Source organism: Puma concolor, chromosome D4 (genome assembly GCF_028749965.1).
Source record: "Puma concolor isolate L17-30 chromosome D4, mPumCon1.1.hap2, whole genome shotgun sequence".
NCBI classification, from domain to species: domain Eukaryota; kingdom Metazoa; phylum Chordata; class Mammalia; order Carnivora; family Felidae; genus Puma; species Puma concolor.
The window spans coordinates 48,171,630-48,189,068 of NC_141679.1; the positions used below are offsets into that span (position 1 = coordinate 48,171,630).

The 17,439-nt window shown below is 40.8% G+C and overlaps 1 protein-coding gene across 10 annotated transcripts in view; it reads right to left on the minus strand.

Annotated features, from left to right (window-relative positions):
* The window catches only part of ELAVL2 (ELAV like RNA binding protein 2), a 164,637-nt gene that overhangs the window by 135,270 nt on the left and 11,928 nt on the right, over nucleotides 1-17,439 (minus strand). For 4 of the 10 annotated variants that reach the window (XM_086685415.1, XM_086685412.1, XM_025912242.2 and 1 more), the window contains exon 1: nucleotides 4,316-4,861. The exons of 2 other annotated variants lie outside the window; for them this stretch is intronic. The gene's annotated coding sequence lies outside the window, so the exon portion shown is untranslated. Of the gene's footprint in view, nucleotides 1-1,264; nucleotides 1,378-4,315; nucleotides 4,863-17,439 lie in introns of those variants that run through there. 4 more of the 10 variants (XM_025912168.2, XM_025912094.2, XM_086685414.1 and 1 more) reach the window with 4 other exon arrangements.

Consider the following 17,439-nt stretch of genomic DNA (forward strand, 5'->3'; position numbering starts at 1 on the left):
TCGCGGCGCCCGCACACAACCCTTAGCCTGGGCGTCCAGAACAGACCCCGGGCCAGGCGCGGCGTGCCCGTCCTCCCCGCCCCCACTCCCACGCCCCCCGCACTTGCCTGCTACGACTTGGAGCTGCAGCTACTACGGCTTGCGCCGCCAGCCGTCAGCACAGCCGCGGAGGAGTCGCTCCGGGCGGGCTCCGCGGAGAGGCGGTGGCGGCGGCGTCCCCAGTCCTAGCGAAGGCAAGAAGGCGGACTGGAACCCGGCGAAACCCCCGCCCTGCCCGCGTCGCGCCGGCGACCGGCCTCCTCACCCGGCCGGCAGCTGCCTCAGTGACGCCCAGGCGCCGCGGTCCCGCCGTTTGTAGCGGGGCGGGGAGGAGGGGCTTGCTTGGAAGAGCGCCAGGAGGCGGGGCCGGCGGCGAGTTCGCGGCGCCGCGGCCGCCGCCGCCGGCGCGTGCCCTGCCCGGCCGCCCGCGGGTCTGTGCCTGCGAGAAGACGCCCGGCTGCGGCTGCTCGGCTGGGTCCCTCCCGTCTTCCGATTCCGAGCAACCTCCGGGACCAGGTTCCCCTGGCAGCGCGGAAAGCGTCGCGCGCCCAGAGGCGGTAGATTCCAGGTGCAAGTTTGCAAACCCCGAGGTTCCAGGCGCTAACGGGGAGCCAGAACGACTCGCGCAGGGGTTACTTTGATGTGTATGTATGTGTATCAAATACATACACCATACACATATATAGCAAGTACAGTTAAAAGGCTTTTCCTCTACTTCATAACCGAAGGGTCCTGTCCCTAGGCAGAAAACTAAAGGCTTAGCCCTGGCTGCCCCTCTATGCCTCTCTAGATGGAATCTGACGTTCAGATAAGCCCGAGTACCTGTGCGGGGTGCTATACTCTGCTTCAAACGCAAAGTAGGAAATCCTGCACTCGACTATACAAGAGCCTGTCGCTCGCCGCATCCTTCCAACGCCCCCCCTACGTTAGCCCCGAAATGGCCAACTCTTCACCGAGGGGGCGTCACATAGCTACCTAGCCTTGGCCCGCCCCCACGCCCAGCTCAATCGCCTTTCCCCAGAAAAACCTGTGTCTGTCCTCAGACTCAGCCCCGCGACTGGGAGTCAAAATCGACCCCGAGCCACGCGGTGGGAGCACGTTTTTACACCTGCTCAGCCGCTTAATTACGAGAGCACCTGTCGTGTTGTGGTTTTCATTTCAAAGGCTTCTGTTTTAACCCTTACCCCATAAAAACTACATTTAAAATATCACCTGTCATACCTACCTGAAATCGCAAGAGGTAAGAGAAAGGAACTGAGCAGTGGGCGACTGAGTCGCCGCAAGAACGTGACCGAGGTTACAGCTTCAAGGGCATGATGCGGGTTTGATGCAGCAAGGTCCGCTAAGGGCGCCCAGCGCTCCCCGCCCCCACGCGACGGGCGGGGCGGGGGGGGGGGGATGGAGAATGGAGGAAGGACTCCTCTAACCCATGGCGGGGATGGAGGCGGCAAAATTGCCCCGTTGGGCGAAGTCAAATCAGGCATAGTAAAGTAAGGGGTTTAACCACATGGAAATAGAGACAATCCATCCCTCAGTTTGGGGAACACAGACTGGGGACACCAGAAATAGCTAATTGATTCTATATCAGCATTTCTGTTGTCACCCTAAATCCGATTAGCAATTAAATGACCTTAATTGACTTTGTACGGGGTTACTGGGAAAACCGCTCAAAGCGCCTGCGCCTCTTTGACCTCCCTCTAAACAGTTAATTACAATATTCCCATCCCTAGCAGGCGGGATTGCTAAAAATGCCTGTTTCCAAACCTTAGGCAAAACTGGGCCTACCAAATTTGCCAATCCAAGCCTAAAACTCTTAGAATGCCCTACGCCCTACTTCCTGAAGCTGACTTCTTGAAGTTATGGGAGATCTCTCTACAGAGTTCCCCAAGTGTTCCAGTCCACTTCGACCTGCAAAACGTTGCGTTTTTCGTGGAGAACTCCAGAAGAGGTTAAAATGGGGTGCCCAAGCACTTGGTCAAAACATGGAAGGAGAACCCAGGAGTGCTTGGTGTAAGACATACTCAGGGAATGACAATAATAACTGAGCAATAGTTACTTTTTTAATCCTCCAAAAAGCGACTTTTAAACACTCAACATTTTTTTTTTTTTGCAGACTTATCTGTTCAGATTCGTGACAAACCTTTCAGATGTCCCATTTAAGAAGCCATTTTGCAAAGGAAGTCTTACAGGCTCAAATAGATTTTCTACTCTACCATCTCTAAAACATGCACACTTTTTTCTTGACCTTTAGGAACTTATTTCCAATTAGGAAAATAATTTATTCGGTTACTATTGTCTTTTCTGTACTCTCCCCCCACCCTCGACTTTACGCCTGCATTTTATAGGTTGCAGTTTAGGCCTAAGAAATGAACCACCTCCATCTCCCTCCTATTCCCAATATCCAGAGGATGGGTATATATATAAACTGAGATGCGGGAAAGGGCTAAACGTTTAGAAGCTTAACCAACAGGAGTGGCACATGAGTGGGGGCGGGGAAAGAACCCGTGCATTTCGGGGAGAAAGTAAGAGATTCATCTCAGCCCAGCAGTGTTAAGAGTAAATACTAAATGCTTGACTATTTCTCTCACTCTGGCCACAATAAAGCCAGGTCTGCAGCTGGCAATTACATGAGAAAATACCCAGACTCGACATCAGTTTCGCTAACCCGTATTTGAAAATGGCAAACGGGGAACGTATCCAACCTCCAATTTGCCACAGTTGTATAGCTCTCATATTAATTCTTTACAGACGTGAAATAGGTGGGTACGTAGCAACGTGCTGGGCATAAATTAAGCAACAATGGCCACGCGAGGTCCTACTCGCCGCGGAGCTCCCGTGCTGGGCACTGCCACCTTGCTATCCCCAGATCCCACCGCCCCGGAGATGGCAGAGTCCGGAGGCTAGCCCCAAGTTGGCTTTTAGACCCGGGAGGGTGGGTGGGGTGGAGAGTACCCTGGCCGTTTTTGTACCTGTCCCCCATTCTCTCCATCTCAAGCACCACACGGGCGTTCTCACGCACACTCACCCACACCCCCTCGTGCCAATAATTTAAACTTCTCTTAGGCAAAGGCAGCACCTCGTTCACCGCCACCACCTCCCTCCTCGTCCTCCCCGCCCAGCGAACACCCTCCCCCTTTCCCACATCTACCCTGATTTCTCTTTTTCCGCAGTAGAAAGCCAGCTGGTTTCTCCCAAACCCTGAGAAATCACAAAAGTTAAAATGAAGCATGTGTCTGCCCAGCGTCTCACCCCCAACCATCTTTCTCCCGGCGTCAGATTAACAATAGCTATTCGAGAAGGGCGGGGGGGGGGGGGGGGCGGTAAGGAAGGGGGTGAGGGCAACGTAGCTGAGTTGGCTCCTGGGGTAACTGTGAATTCTCGGGGCTGAGAAGGGGTTCCCCCCTCGCCCCGAAGGCGAAGTCAGCCGCGTAGGACCAAGGACAGGGCTTGGAATCCACTTCCCAGCGCCGTGCACAACAAGACTCCCAGGCAGCCGCCACTCCACAGACACAGCTCCAAGGATCTTATTTACGCTTTTCTGAACAAAGGGAATCTCATATCCGGTACAGGCTTAAGAATTCGGCCCTAAATTGGCTACCTTCTTTTAAAAAATAATCACGGTAATTGGCGCCCAAGAATTAGAGCCCGCACACCTAGCAACGATGAGTTTTGACAGCTTCTACCCACCCCAGCCCCAGCCCAGCCCTCGCCCTCAGGCGGCATGTACTTTTTTCAGTCAACTACAACTAGCAGCCTGGTGCAGCATCTAAATTCCATCTGGCAATCCCATCTCCCCAGCACATGTTATCTGGTTAATGCAATTAAGTGTGGGGTTTTCGCTGGTCTAATCTGCAAGTCCAGGCTTCTGATTCCCCTCAATAGTATTAACGCCTCTCCAGTCCTTTGGTTGCTGTGCGAAAGTAGAGGCATGCATCCCCCAAAACCGAAGTTATCCCTCCCTTCCCACGAAATGAACTTCCAACCTCAATCCCGAAGCTCACTCAACATCTAGACTCCTATTGTACCCCTGCTCTACTCTACCCACATTTACCACTTAAGTTACTGCCGCTGACATTTACGAAAATTCAGTACGTCAAGCATGCGTCCACCGTCTTTTAGTCAAGCTCTCTAGAATTAAAAAGCAGAACAGTAGCTTTGAAATGAGACAAACATGTGCAATTAACTTCATATTCTGTATTCCGCTCACTTACAGGTTTTCTGGGTTTGCCAGCGCATCGCTGCAACTAATGATTAAAGAAACCAAACCGAAACTTACCTTTCTCCCTTAAGGTTTTTGTGTATGTGTGTTTTTAAAGTAACGGTGCAGTTCTCCCAATAAGGATGAGCAAGAAGCTGCTGGATAGTTCTCTTAAGACAGCACGAAACCTAAACTGTGCTCGGCTTAAAAGAAGCAAATAAAAAGAAATGCTTTCGACCCCAAAGTCCAACGCTAAAAGAAATGGCGAAAAAAAAAAAAAAAGATGAAAGGGGAGGGGAAACTTAAAAAAGAGAGTTTAAAAAGACGGAGAGACTATCCTCCTATTGCCGTTCAACTAAACAAAAAGGGGCAAGAAAAACAAACGAAGGAACAAAGAAAAGAGACGAAAGAACGTTTTTTCAAAAAGACGATGTCTTTCTCCTTGTTGCTTTTTAGTAGGTCGCTACAGGAGTAAGCTGCTGCATCTCTAACTGAGAACAGAAATAAGGGGGGAGGACGTCTTAAAAGGGAGGTGGACTGGACCACAGATTTATAGCACCGTATCACCAACCCCTTCTCTGCCTCCGCACTGCCGTGTGTGCAGCTGCTCTGCCAGGCTCCTATCCCGGGCAGCACGCGCGGAAGTATACGCCGAGTGGCGCCACAACGTAACTTGCTCATCTCCCCAGGACTCTGATTGGCCTAGATGCTCCCATTGAGGCCGCCCGGGCGAGCTTGCTTGATATGATTGGCTAGAAGCTTGTGTCACTCTCAAGAGCTCAATGGAGTCCCGTTTCAAGGTAAGTTGTGCGGGGAGGTACACACTTAACACTGGCGGCGAAGGGAAATGCAAGAAGCAAAAAGAGATGGAAAGAGCAACGTGGGAGGGTTGGAACTGTAGTATCAGAGTTTGCGATATGGCATGATCTTCTTTCCTCTTAAATCTTTCTGCTTCCGAAAGACTCATTTTCCTTGCCACCACTGCCGCATCTATGGCACGTTTCTTTATAACATTAAACTCTGTCCGGTATGTATGAGTCATTGAGAGCTCCCTCTATTTGATCTGAGTGAAAGGAATGAATGTACATCCATTACTTGCCCGCATGCCTTTCTCGATGTGTGTTCTAGTATTCTGTATTAGATATTAGGCAATTTTATGTCTTTCTCTATTTTAATATATGCATATTGCAGCTCTCTTGTTGATTTTTTTTAAAGCATCCTTTTAGGATAAGATTGAGTTCAGAAATGCTTTCAAATAAAGGTGGACGGTTTGAATTCGCTTTTATTTCATGTTAGAAAAGTGTAGGATAAACATCCTGTCAGGAAAAGAGGTACTAAGTAGAGCTAAGGTCCTTCACTTTAAGGTACATGGTGATTCAAAAAGAGCATCTGTATGAAAATTAGAACAAGCCACTCCTCTGTATTTGCTGGCAGTACAGTTCTTGGACCACACATGTATTGCTGACAGTAAAGATTAGTCGAACCTTTATCTGGGTTTTTTTTTTCTCTGAGGATTTAGAAAGTTTAGCCAGAAGACCAAGTGCTGTCAGTGCTTCTGCTTTATAGATGAAGACTACTTTGTTAAACACCATATTTTAATGACGTTCAGGAGGCTGAGGTTTTGTTCATGGTGTTTATTTCTTCCTCCAAGTGAAAGTGTGGTCCTCAGGATCGACTTGATATATAAGTAGAGACAATATTAACTTGACCCAGGTTCTTTTCCAGCCTGAATTTCTTCTTTTAATCTTGGCAGTGCAACTTCCTAGATAGTACTTAATGTTTCTTACGCAATGTAACATATCTTCTCTAGATGCTCATGCCTTTCTAAAAGGAATTCCTTTACCTGTTTACTGCTAGTGGCTATCTTTGAAAATTCGGAAAGAGAAGGCACAGGTAAGAGTTAGAGATTGCAGGAGGGCAGGGTGGGCTGGAGGGTGAGGGACAGATAGTCACAAAGCAAAATGACTACAAAGTGAGGGGTGAAGTAATTCAGAGTTCCTTGAGAGTGTCCTTGAGTGTTGATAAATGATTAATGGCAAAGAACAGAAGCCCTGTTTATCTCCAATATAGTCTGTATAATATGTTCAAATTCTATTACTTTGCGTGACAATAACAGGGGGTTGGAAAAGGAGGCCTGAATCTATATGTTATCTTATAATAGGCATTGTTATCTTATAAGTTATAATTATCATGTCCTAATCCCCAGCCCCACTTTTTATATAACAACAAGACTGGGGTCCTAATTTCAACTTAAAACTATTCTCTAGACCTGGGTGGAACAGGTCTAGAAAGAAGGAAAGAAGAAAGAAAAGCAATTTGAGGAAATGGAGTCAAGGGGCTGAGGGAAGGACAAATCAAGGAAAAAGACAGAAAGACTCCACCTCACCTAAAATAGAATAATCACTGTATGAATAAACAGTTGGAAAGTTGTGTTTGTTTTCATCTTCCCTCAAGCCCTCCCCTTACCCCCAGGTCAGTACAGAGAAATAACTCTTAAAGTAATAAATACAATTTAAGTAAAAGTAAAACATTGTTTAATCAGACTTATCTATGAAGTGACTTGTCTTTGCTCCTGGTTAACGTGCTCTTAATATTGAAATAGTTGCACGTATTCATGTAATATCCTTGGCACTTTGTAGAAAATCTTTACCAATAACTTACAACTACATAAGTATCTTCTAACTGGGTGGAAGCTAATACTTTGATTCATTTTTTGATGTGTGTTTATTTCCACAAGGAAGGTTTTTTGCAGATTACAGTGGTATATTTTCCCAAAGGGGGGGGGGAGGGTTGATATGGAATTCTGGGTGTGGTGTGGTGTGATGAAATCTAGCATGTGTGTTCTGTAGTTAAAGAAAACACTATTGGAAAATAGTAAACTTATCCATTCAAATGCAAATGCTAAATCCTGTGGATTCAGTATATAGGCTTTCTTTAGTTTGGGCAGAGGAGCAAATGATTTTCAAGATGTTGTCATCCTCAACACGTTGTGTTTCTACGCAGGTAAAATGGAGTTAAATTACTTAAGATATTGAAAATATCCTAAAATACTAGTTTACTTCCTCAATAAAACAGATGTTTTTAAATTTAAAAACTTTTACATGGATACATATACCATAAGTTATATGTATTTTTCCAACTTTTAAAAATAAAAACTGAATACAGCCTATTTAAAATAAGGGATATCTGGATGTAGATTTCACTTTGAAATTCATGTCGTCATAGCCTGAAATACTAACGTATTCTATCTTGCAACTAATAAAGACTATGTGTGTGTAAACATCACACTCCACATTAAGCAATTGTAATCAACCCCTTTTCATCCATAGTTAAAGCATTATCCACAGCCTATGAACTTGCATTAGAAAAGCATTTAAAAGATAGCTGGGTTATGATTGTCATGTTAGCTCTGATATATCTTCAATGTCCTTGGCATTATTTTAAACTGCAGTAGAAAATGGATGGATCTAGGGGTTCACTCACTGAAAGTTTGGAGGAAAAGTTGGATGTGGAGAAAGTTGCAAAAAGAATAGTTCTCAAAGCTGAAAAAGTAATGGATTCAATAGATTATTTTGCTTAAGTTTGTATAGGAACATTCATTCATAGGAATACTAATCAGCTATTGTGGGCAATGTCTTTTAGAATAAATAACTCTCTTATACTATGTGAGGGATGTGATTTTAGCATTTCATGATGAAGGACGATGTAAACTACTATTGTGACTTTTTTTAAAAAAAGTAAATAAAGCAGTAAAGCTATTTAGATGAGTTTACAATGTTTGGCTTATGGGGGTAGTTCCAAATATTATGCCCTCTCAGATGAATAAAAATATTCTGTGTTAGTTTGTTGGGCAGTTTCAGGTGGGGGTGGGGTCTGTGGTTCATACCATCGGAAATGTGACAGTTTAATGCCTGCGTGACAAATATAGAAATTATATAGCTTGTTGATTACTCTTTTATTTACTCTTCTTAAAGAAGCATGTCGACTTTCCTTCTACAGTTTAGAAAACAGGAAAAAAGTTGTCAAGAAAATTAACACCAACTTGAGTTTAGAGCGTGGCAACCGGGCAAGAGAATGAGGCAGGAATTAGCACCATGGACAGAGACGAGCCCATCCAGAATAAAGGTTTGCAAAGTCCCCTAGTGTTTTCTGTCCCTCCCATGTAACAAACGGAAACTGCAATTCTTGGGTCAGACTTTAAGGAAGACGCTGTCCTACTTCATAGAAACACATTCATGTTGAATTAGGCTGGCTTTTGCTAGGACTCGGCCTTGGTGACAAACCGCATGTATGGTTAGAGCCCCGAACTCGGGTCGCACCCTTCACTGTGTTTCTCTTCTCATACACTCCCTTGCCCTAGTGAGCCTGCATTTCATCAGTGTTCATGCAAAATAAATGCAAATCCAGGTAGTCATCGAAAAGTCTGCTAAATCTACTCCAGAGTTTTTAATCCTCGAAATTCCCAGCGGGAATCGCAACAAAACCGCCTACCCGCTCCCCCTCGCTCCCCCCCCCCCACCCCCAGTTCTTCCCTGGCTCCTTCCACGTACTGGCAAAGGGGCAAAGCCTTTTATCCGAAGATAAGTGACCTCCGAGACTATTTTGCAAAGGACCCTTTATATTGCAAACACTTTCCATCAGGGACAGTGCCAGAGGCGGCAGTGAGCAGGATCACAAACATCCTTCACTTTCTCTTTACATTTTGTCTTTAAACTACTGTTCGAGGGAAAAACTGTAAAGACAGCACACGCGGCGAGAATTCCCTTAAAACCTTAGGTTACTGCTCACACTTAAAAGATATGTGAACTGTTTAGTTAAATGTTTAAATTTTTTTCTAAAATGTAATCTAGTGTCGCGGTAAATCTTTTGAGACCAGCTTAGATTGTTCTCCCCACCGCTACACACACGCCTTTTTTTTTTTTTTTCCCCTGGGCAAAATTTGTATGAAGTTCATTGTCCTTTAGGTGATTTGACTGCAGATATGCAGATTGAGACTAAGATGTGTTGCACGTGCCCCAGAGTGTCTCGAAATATATATTTGCAGCTTCGGATCGACGATCATTTATGTAAAGCTTCCCACAAATGTCCTCGGATTTCTTTTCTTCCCCTCTTTTGCTCAGTAGCAACTTTTAGCAGGATAAACTCAGGTCTTTGCTGAGCATGCAAAGGGAGGTCTAGATGACCAGGAGAGGGTTAGGTAAGAAAAACTGGAGGTGAGAAAAGGCAAATCAGAGCTTTGTGTCCGTTTCTTTCAGGGATGCTAACAGCTTTCTCTAAGCTTTCTCCTGGAGCCGATACATCTCATGCAAAATTAATACAAGTAATTAAAAATACCAGTTTCCAAAGTTAAAGGAAACCATCTGTCTCAGCTGGTGGCAATCAGTCTTTCGGTCGGCCCCTTTACTGGGACCTGGGAAGAAACGGTTTCTCTGCTTCGGAGGCTCAGAGGCTCTTTCTTATATTGAAGATTTATGTTTCCACTTGTGTGCGATGCACGTTTAATTTGAAATAATAAAGCCGGGCTGAGAGACCAGTCAATCAGAGCTATCAACTGTTCTCCGTACGCTGCCCTGCCCCCACCTCCCTCTGGTTTCTAACCCTCTTTCCTTTCTTTACCCTCACCACTCTACCCTCCCCCTCCCTTTTCCTCCGTCCCCAGCTCACTCACACACTCGCACTTTCCCCCCACGTGTGTTCAGATCAAACCCTTGCCCCATAGAGCAAGTGACCGCAACGGGGCACGGTGACAAAGGCGGAGTTTGTATCAGAAGAAGACTGAGGCCCGGGGAGACACGGCGGATAGAGAAACAGCTGTCTTATCAGCCCGCTGCAGAGATGGAGATGGCTCGAGAGGTCCTCAACAGATAATCACTTGAATAGGTTTGCAATGCGCCAAACTTCACGCTTGATAAGGCCAACCCAATGTAGAGAGCAGCCCGGATCCTGCTCCATTCTGTTTTATCTGAGCTGTAAATTAAGAAATTGAAATTCAGGTGGCAAAGGCAGCAGTCTGCTGATAGACCGCTAAAGTAAACTGTCATTAAAATGCTTGCGGCAGGCAGAGAGGGGGCGCCTGGAATGGGATATTGTTTTATTTTTTAATTGGGGGGTGGGTGGGTGGTGGGGTGGCGAGCCAGGAGAGAAAAAGCCCACCGGTTTTTAAAATTATTTGGGGAGGGGAAAATGAGATTTAGCAAAGGGACACAGCATCTTGATCATGATTCTTAGTCGTAGATTCCATGCATAAACAATTTGAAAAGTATAAAGTTGTGGGAAGTTTGGTGAAAGAGTAAGGAACAATTTTAAAGCAATCTGACAGAAAATAGAATTCTGTCATTATCAGAACACGGGGCAATGGGAGCTCTCTGATGACAGTATTGGAAACTAATTCTAAATGGAATCAAAGTTTTCCTTTTATTGTAAGAAAAACAGATCAACCGGATACAGAGGAGTTACCGTAAACTGAGGTTAACCTGACCTTTTTATTGATGTGATAGGGCCACCAGAGACATTCCAGGGTGATTTTTAGAACAGCCTAAGAAATTATCGACCACATAAGACAATCATCTTAGCTACTTACAGAAATAAGAGCTGTATTTCACCCACTTCCCCTTTACCCAGATTATTACTAGGAGGTAATTCAGAAAACTAAAAAAAAATTCCACATGTGTATTTTGACACCACGTGGTTCCTACAGCACACTTTATACCTACACTCTTATGTTTGCTTTTATGGATAGGAGGCATGAAATTCTATGCATTATTTGAATCAATGTTTCACAAAAGTTTAAAATGTATAATGACCAGAATATAGCCAGTGACCTTGCTGCCTAGATTCACTAATGACTGTGCACTGTACCTTGTTCTTTTTGTCACTGAGGAGATTGTAAATTCACTGGTGTGCATTTATGAGAGTGTATGACAGGATGCATTTCATTTTCCACAACAGCGTTTATATCTTAAGTTTTAGCGACATTTCTGAAAAGATACCTTCTGGTGATAACACAAGTTAATGCAGCTTTAGAAAATCAATCATTTTTTACTTTGTTTAACCCCAAAACTTTAATCAATGTTAGGATGCACTTAATTGATACTATTAAGGCTGCTTAAATCACAGTGGGATGTGGAAGAATTAAAAATGAATTTGTCAGGAAAAGTAGTTAGAAAAAATTAAGGTGTGAGTATACATTTCAGTACTTATTAAACTATTTAGATGTATTAGACTATTGTTTTAAACTTTGCATTTATCTGATTACTCATAGGGAGATGAGCAAATAAATATAAAGGAATCTCAAACACATTTTTGTTCAATTCTTTATGCAAAAAATCCATCATATCTTCTAACCCAGAAAGCAGGTGTTGTTGTTGCTAAATTCAAGTATATGGATGAATGAGTGCTGTATGTATTTCCTGAGAGAGAAATTTATGTTTATGTAAGCTAAATTTTCCCTTCTGTATCACCATTTTCCATAATGTGACATTGGTTTAAATAATGGCTGCTATATAAGCATTTTAAGAAATATTCTTTTAAATTCCAGCCTTTCAGGCACTATTATCTTCAAATAATCATACAACAAGATATTTTTCTGCTTGTTACAAATACTCAAGTAAGTTTGAACTGCCAGCCTTAATGAGTCTCTTAAGCTATGTTTAAAAATTTTTATCTTAATTAAATTGAAAATATGCATATAATGGACAGCCTAAGCTATTATTTGCCAAAACAGGCAGGACTTTTTAAAGATGAGAATTTACAGAAGGGTTAAAGGGTGTACTCTCACTAAGTTTGAAATGTGATAAAATGATATTTTATAAATGTACATTATAATGTTTCACAACTAAAAGATAATTTTAAAAAGAAAATTACATTACTGAACAGAAAAGTCTTTTAGCATGAATTATAAAAATCTCTCCTAATTTTTGTCACAAATAAATATATATGGCATTATGAATGATGAAAAATAATTTAAAAATGTTTTAAATGCCAATTTTGTTTTTAAAGGGATTCCCCATTAATTCTTCTCTGTGGGAAATGGGATAATAGATTTTTAAGGAAAACATTCTTTTTATGATGTATGAAGGTAAAAATATTGGAAACTTTAGAAATATGTAAAATTTGTAATATTTTTGTTCAAAACTGATTATAAATCTATTACCAAAGAAAAAACTCAGACAACTAATAGCATCCTTACACATATAATATTTATCTTCAGGTGAAGGTCAATATAACCAGTTCCTGTTTCTAAGTATTTATTCCTGATCTTTGACAAAAGAACCATTTTGGTTTGATTCAAGCATCTTTTATAAGCCTATATTTGTACAATATCTCTTTACAAGTTTTTAATGGTAGAGCCTGTCAAAAATTAGTCCTTTAAATAGAAATTGTAATGTTACTCTACCATGAGCTACAGCTTTGCAAATTGTTAAGAGTTTGGGTTTGTACTTCATATACATATCAATTTGAACCTGACTCCATCACTGTTAGTCCTTAGACAATTAGCTTACTGTCTTCTAAGAGTTGATTTCCTGATCTGTACAATGGTGATAATAATGCTTAATGTAGGATTACTGTAAGGTCAAATGTAATTGTTGAGTGTAAAATATTCAAACTTCCTGGAATAGAGGAAACAGTTGATACAAGGTTAACTATGATAATGGTAACAATACTGGTGACTTAGCACATTTATTTGATGAAGCAAAAATTAGAGTCCCTCCTTTTACATACTGTCTATTAAATATTTTCATTTGCTGTTATTAATATCCCAACTCATATACCCTATAATAAATATCTTCTCACCTTTCTAATTGTAACCAAGTTTAAAAGGCCTCAAAAAACATAAAATCTTCTGTCTGCCCTCTCATGTGGCTTCAATATATTTCCCAATACAATTTCATGTGCCCATAAAAAGTTGTGGGTCTTCAAAAAGAAACTTAGTCTGAGATCCCACTTGATTGATATAATAATAAAAACAACTTAGATTTTTATAGTACCTTTTATCACAAAAAGCTCAATGCATTTTTACATATTTATCATTGTAACCCAGAAGGTAAGGAAGGACATAAATTATTTTTCATTTTCAGGGGCGTAACAGAGATTTTAGGAATATGAGTTACATTTCTAAGATTAATAGGAATAAAGAGCAGCTTTCCTGAATGTCAGTCTTTCTACAATGTGTTACTCGCTTTGGCATTTATTATGACCATTGTTTATTTAGGCTCAAATGTTAGTGTTTGCTATTAAGTATAAGTTATAATTCAGCTAATTACTTGCTGAAATCAAGTTGAATCAAATACATACCATCACAATCTAATCAAATTAAAATATTTTGATTTTATGCCAAGAGACACTTTTATTATTGAATTACATATATGCATATATTACCCATCTTTATTTACCATTCTGTGTTAACGCTAAGGCAAGAATTTAAAAGTTACTAGTCATTTATGGCCTTGGAAGAAATCAGTTTCAATCTCCTTATCACTGGCCTTTCCCCAGGCTCATTCCCTCTCTCCACATTTTTATAGGCTATAATATTTATTCAATTTACATAGGCTAACAGTACTTTCTGCTCAGTTTTCTATTTCTTAGTTTGTCTGTGTTTGATAAATCTATCAAAATAAATACCCAAAGGAATATAGAGGTAGAATATATAAAGGGCACAAGAGAATATGCTTTCTGTAATAGTTTTTGTTTGTTTTGAATGAAACAAAATGGAGAAATAATGTCCACTTAACATTGTAAATATGCTATGGTTTATAGTTTTGCAGTTCCTTCCTGGGCTAACGTCTCTGTGGATTGATACAGATTCAGCTACAGATGTGGACTTTCACTGAATAAGTACAATGGAAGGAACCAAAATTTTGCAGCCTGATAAAAGAATAAATCTTAAACTTTTTGATGTCTAACTTCATAGATTATAATGAAAAAAAGCAGACATGACTTTTATTTTAAACTTCAATGAGCATCTATCTGTATCCTAAATGGATTTTATAAATTTGGTAAGACTGAACCACACAAAGTCAAGTCCAGTCATGTGACTGCCAGACTTATAGGTGGAAGTGCAATTAGCACCAGGAAGAAACACACGTGCATACACAGAACAGCCAGAGCTGCTCTTTAATGCCACCTCACCAACCCCTTTTAATCCTTCATGTTGATGTGGCTAAAGGGGAAATCTGCTTCTCTGATTGAGCATATGTATGTGCATTTTAAGGGAATACTGAGAATACTGTTACAATAAAAATAATGTTCCGTTCCTTTGGTCACTGTCATTCTGGTATGAGAAATTAGAGAATATGGTTGTTTGAAATGTCAGTTTTTATAAACATGAGTTGGAAGATCTAACATAGATGAATGGTGTTACAGACTGTTTAAGCTGTTTGAGTAACAAATAGACATTTCCTTGAATTATTTTGACACGATTTACTGTGAAATTTCTTTTTTTCTTTTGCTGGCATTTCTAGATTTCTTGTGCAGACAATAAAAAGGCAGGCCTTTCTTTTATGTCGGTGCTCATCATTTAACTCATACAGCACCGGTATTTTCTAGACTACAGATATTTCCTGGATATCAAACGAATGCTAAAAGAAAGGTATGTTTCCATATTAGCCACATCAAAAGGACAAATGAAGATTTGAGCTTCTTTACAAAGTTTTATAAGAGAGGAAAATACAAACATATATTGTGGTGCTTTAGTCCTTCATTTTAAAAAATCTTTATATACATCAACCTTATTGGGCTGTGTGCGTGTGTGTGTTCAGAAAAAAATGCAATGAGGTTCAGAGGAAAAAAATAAGGCTTTGGTCAAGGAGATCAGGCCAACTGTGGTGAAGGAAGTGGGCTGGAGAGCAAAGACACTGGGTTGGTTAGGTCACATCACGGAGGGCTTTGAAAGCCAGCAGAGGAAAGGACTGCCATAAAACTACTGGATACAGGTTATATCTATTGATAGGTGTAAATTTTGGACATGATAAGTGGAAAGAGATGCAAAGGTACAGAAATCAGAATCAAGACACATGGAGGGTTAAGAAGTTTTTTGTCTAAAACTCTAAGACCCCTTGGAATGAGACAGCAAGGTCAGGGGATAAACAGAGATGGGGGAAGACTGTAAGTACAGAAGAGGGGTTCACTGACGACAATGAAAACGTTTTGATGGCCAAAATATTTATAGCATGCCCTGAGAAGGTGACAGTGTTCTAAACAAATAATACTTTTAAGGAAAAAAAAAAAAAAAAAAAACCCAAAAACCCAAGACTGCCAGTGAGCATGAGAAACCGGGAACCAGAGCCTACACTCTGATGATCTGTGAACGCCTCTAAGACACCTCTGTATCCCAGAGGAGGCTTTAAAAACACTGCTAGGAGGGATACATTGAGCTAAGAATCCTAGGCTGGGAGAAAGGAGCATGGGTCTGAGTGTTATTTCCCCCACTAACTAGCTGATTCCCTTTCAGCAAATCACTCTAGCTTGTTATAATGATAATGAGTAACAAGTATTGAGTATGTACTACATGCCAGGCAGCATTCCAATGCTTTATATGCATTAAATCATTTAATCCTCACAATAATCCTGTTATTTTAAAGAGGAGGAAACTGAGGAAATTGAGTAATTTGCCCAATATGGCACAACTAGAAACCAACAGGGATGTGATGTGACCCCAAGTAGTTCATTTCTCTTTCTTTTCAGTTTATTTATTTATTTTTTGCAGGGAGGGCTGAGAGAGAGGGAAAGAATCCCAAGCAGGCTCCCCTGTCAGCACAGAGCCCAACACAAAGGCTTGATTTCAGTCATGACCTAAGCAGAAATCAACTGACTGAGCTTACCAGGGATCCCCCAAGGAGTTCATTTCTATGGCCTAAGTCCTTAACCACTATGTATTAGATGACCTCTACAGTACTTTCCAGATGTAAAATCCAGTAATCCTAAAGAAATATAGCAGAAATTAAAGATGATATAACACTTGCAAAAAGAACAAGAGTACAGGGAAAATGGAGACTACAATGAACATCAACAGACAAACTCTGTTTTCCTAAAATGAAATACTCATACTCAAGTCTTGACATGCCATCTATTGCTGACAAATGGAAGAGAGATAAAAGTGATATTTGGATGATTTGCTTCTTTAAAATGATTCAGGTAAAATATAATAGGATTTTAAGAAACATAATATATGATGCCCTAGGAAGTCCTAGGGCAAATTAAAATTAAAAGAATTTTAATTATTTAGTTTTGTAAATTTTAGTTTTCAGAAGTCCATTCCATAATCATAGTAAACAGAAGCCATTGAAAAGGATAGTATATATTTGTAATTTAGTGATATGTAAAGATTTTCATGCAATATTGTTGAGAGTATTCAATACCACATGAAGAATAGTCACTAGAACATTATACAGGGGTTAGTTTGAGGTAGTAAGAATTGAACCTTTAGTTTTCTTAATGTTTTCTGAATTATTTGGTTTGCAAAAATTCTGAGCATGCATTCTTTTTTATAAAGCAGGAAAATGGGCAGAGCTCAAGCTTTGGCCCTGTAGTCAGCAGGTGGAAACCGGTGATGAAGACCAGTAACCTCTTAAAAGACAAGTTAGATTCACAGAACGAACAGATTAATAGCCCTGGAGTTTATAAACAAAGTAATATTCACACACAGAAACAAATCTTGAGATTTAATACATATGAAAAATACATATATAATAGAGCAAGATGAGAAAAATTTTAAAAATTGTTCTACCAGTTTCTTAGAAGAATACAATATAAGATAATAACTATCCTGCCCACTTAGAATTGCCTAATATTAACTATACTCAGTAATATCAACTATTCCCTTTACTTAATGCCTATTTATATTATGGCCAAGGGATGTTCCTTCCATTTAATTAATCATTTCTTTTTCCCTATTATACCCTTTCCTGCAGTTGCTAGAGAATCTCATAAAACACACCTTTATTCCCAACTAGCAAAGCCCTTAAAGTGATTTGCTTGTATTTCTATGGCATATAAATAAATGAAAACCATAACACAGTAAATAATTATAATGAGATTGAACAAAAACTGGCTTCCTGACAGGTACCATTTAGTGAATTGCTGTTTCAATGCCCTAAACAGTCACCTGAGTTAATTCAATTTTCATATTGTTTAAGATTTGTCTTTAAAATCACTCTGCAGAGAATGGGAAACTGGCTCACAGTCTCAACTCTACAGGGTGGTAC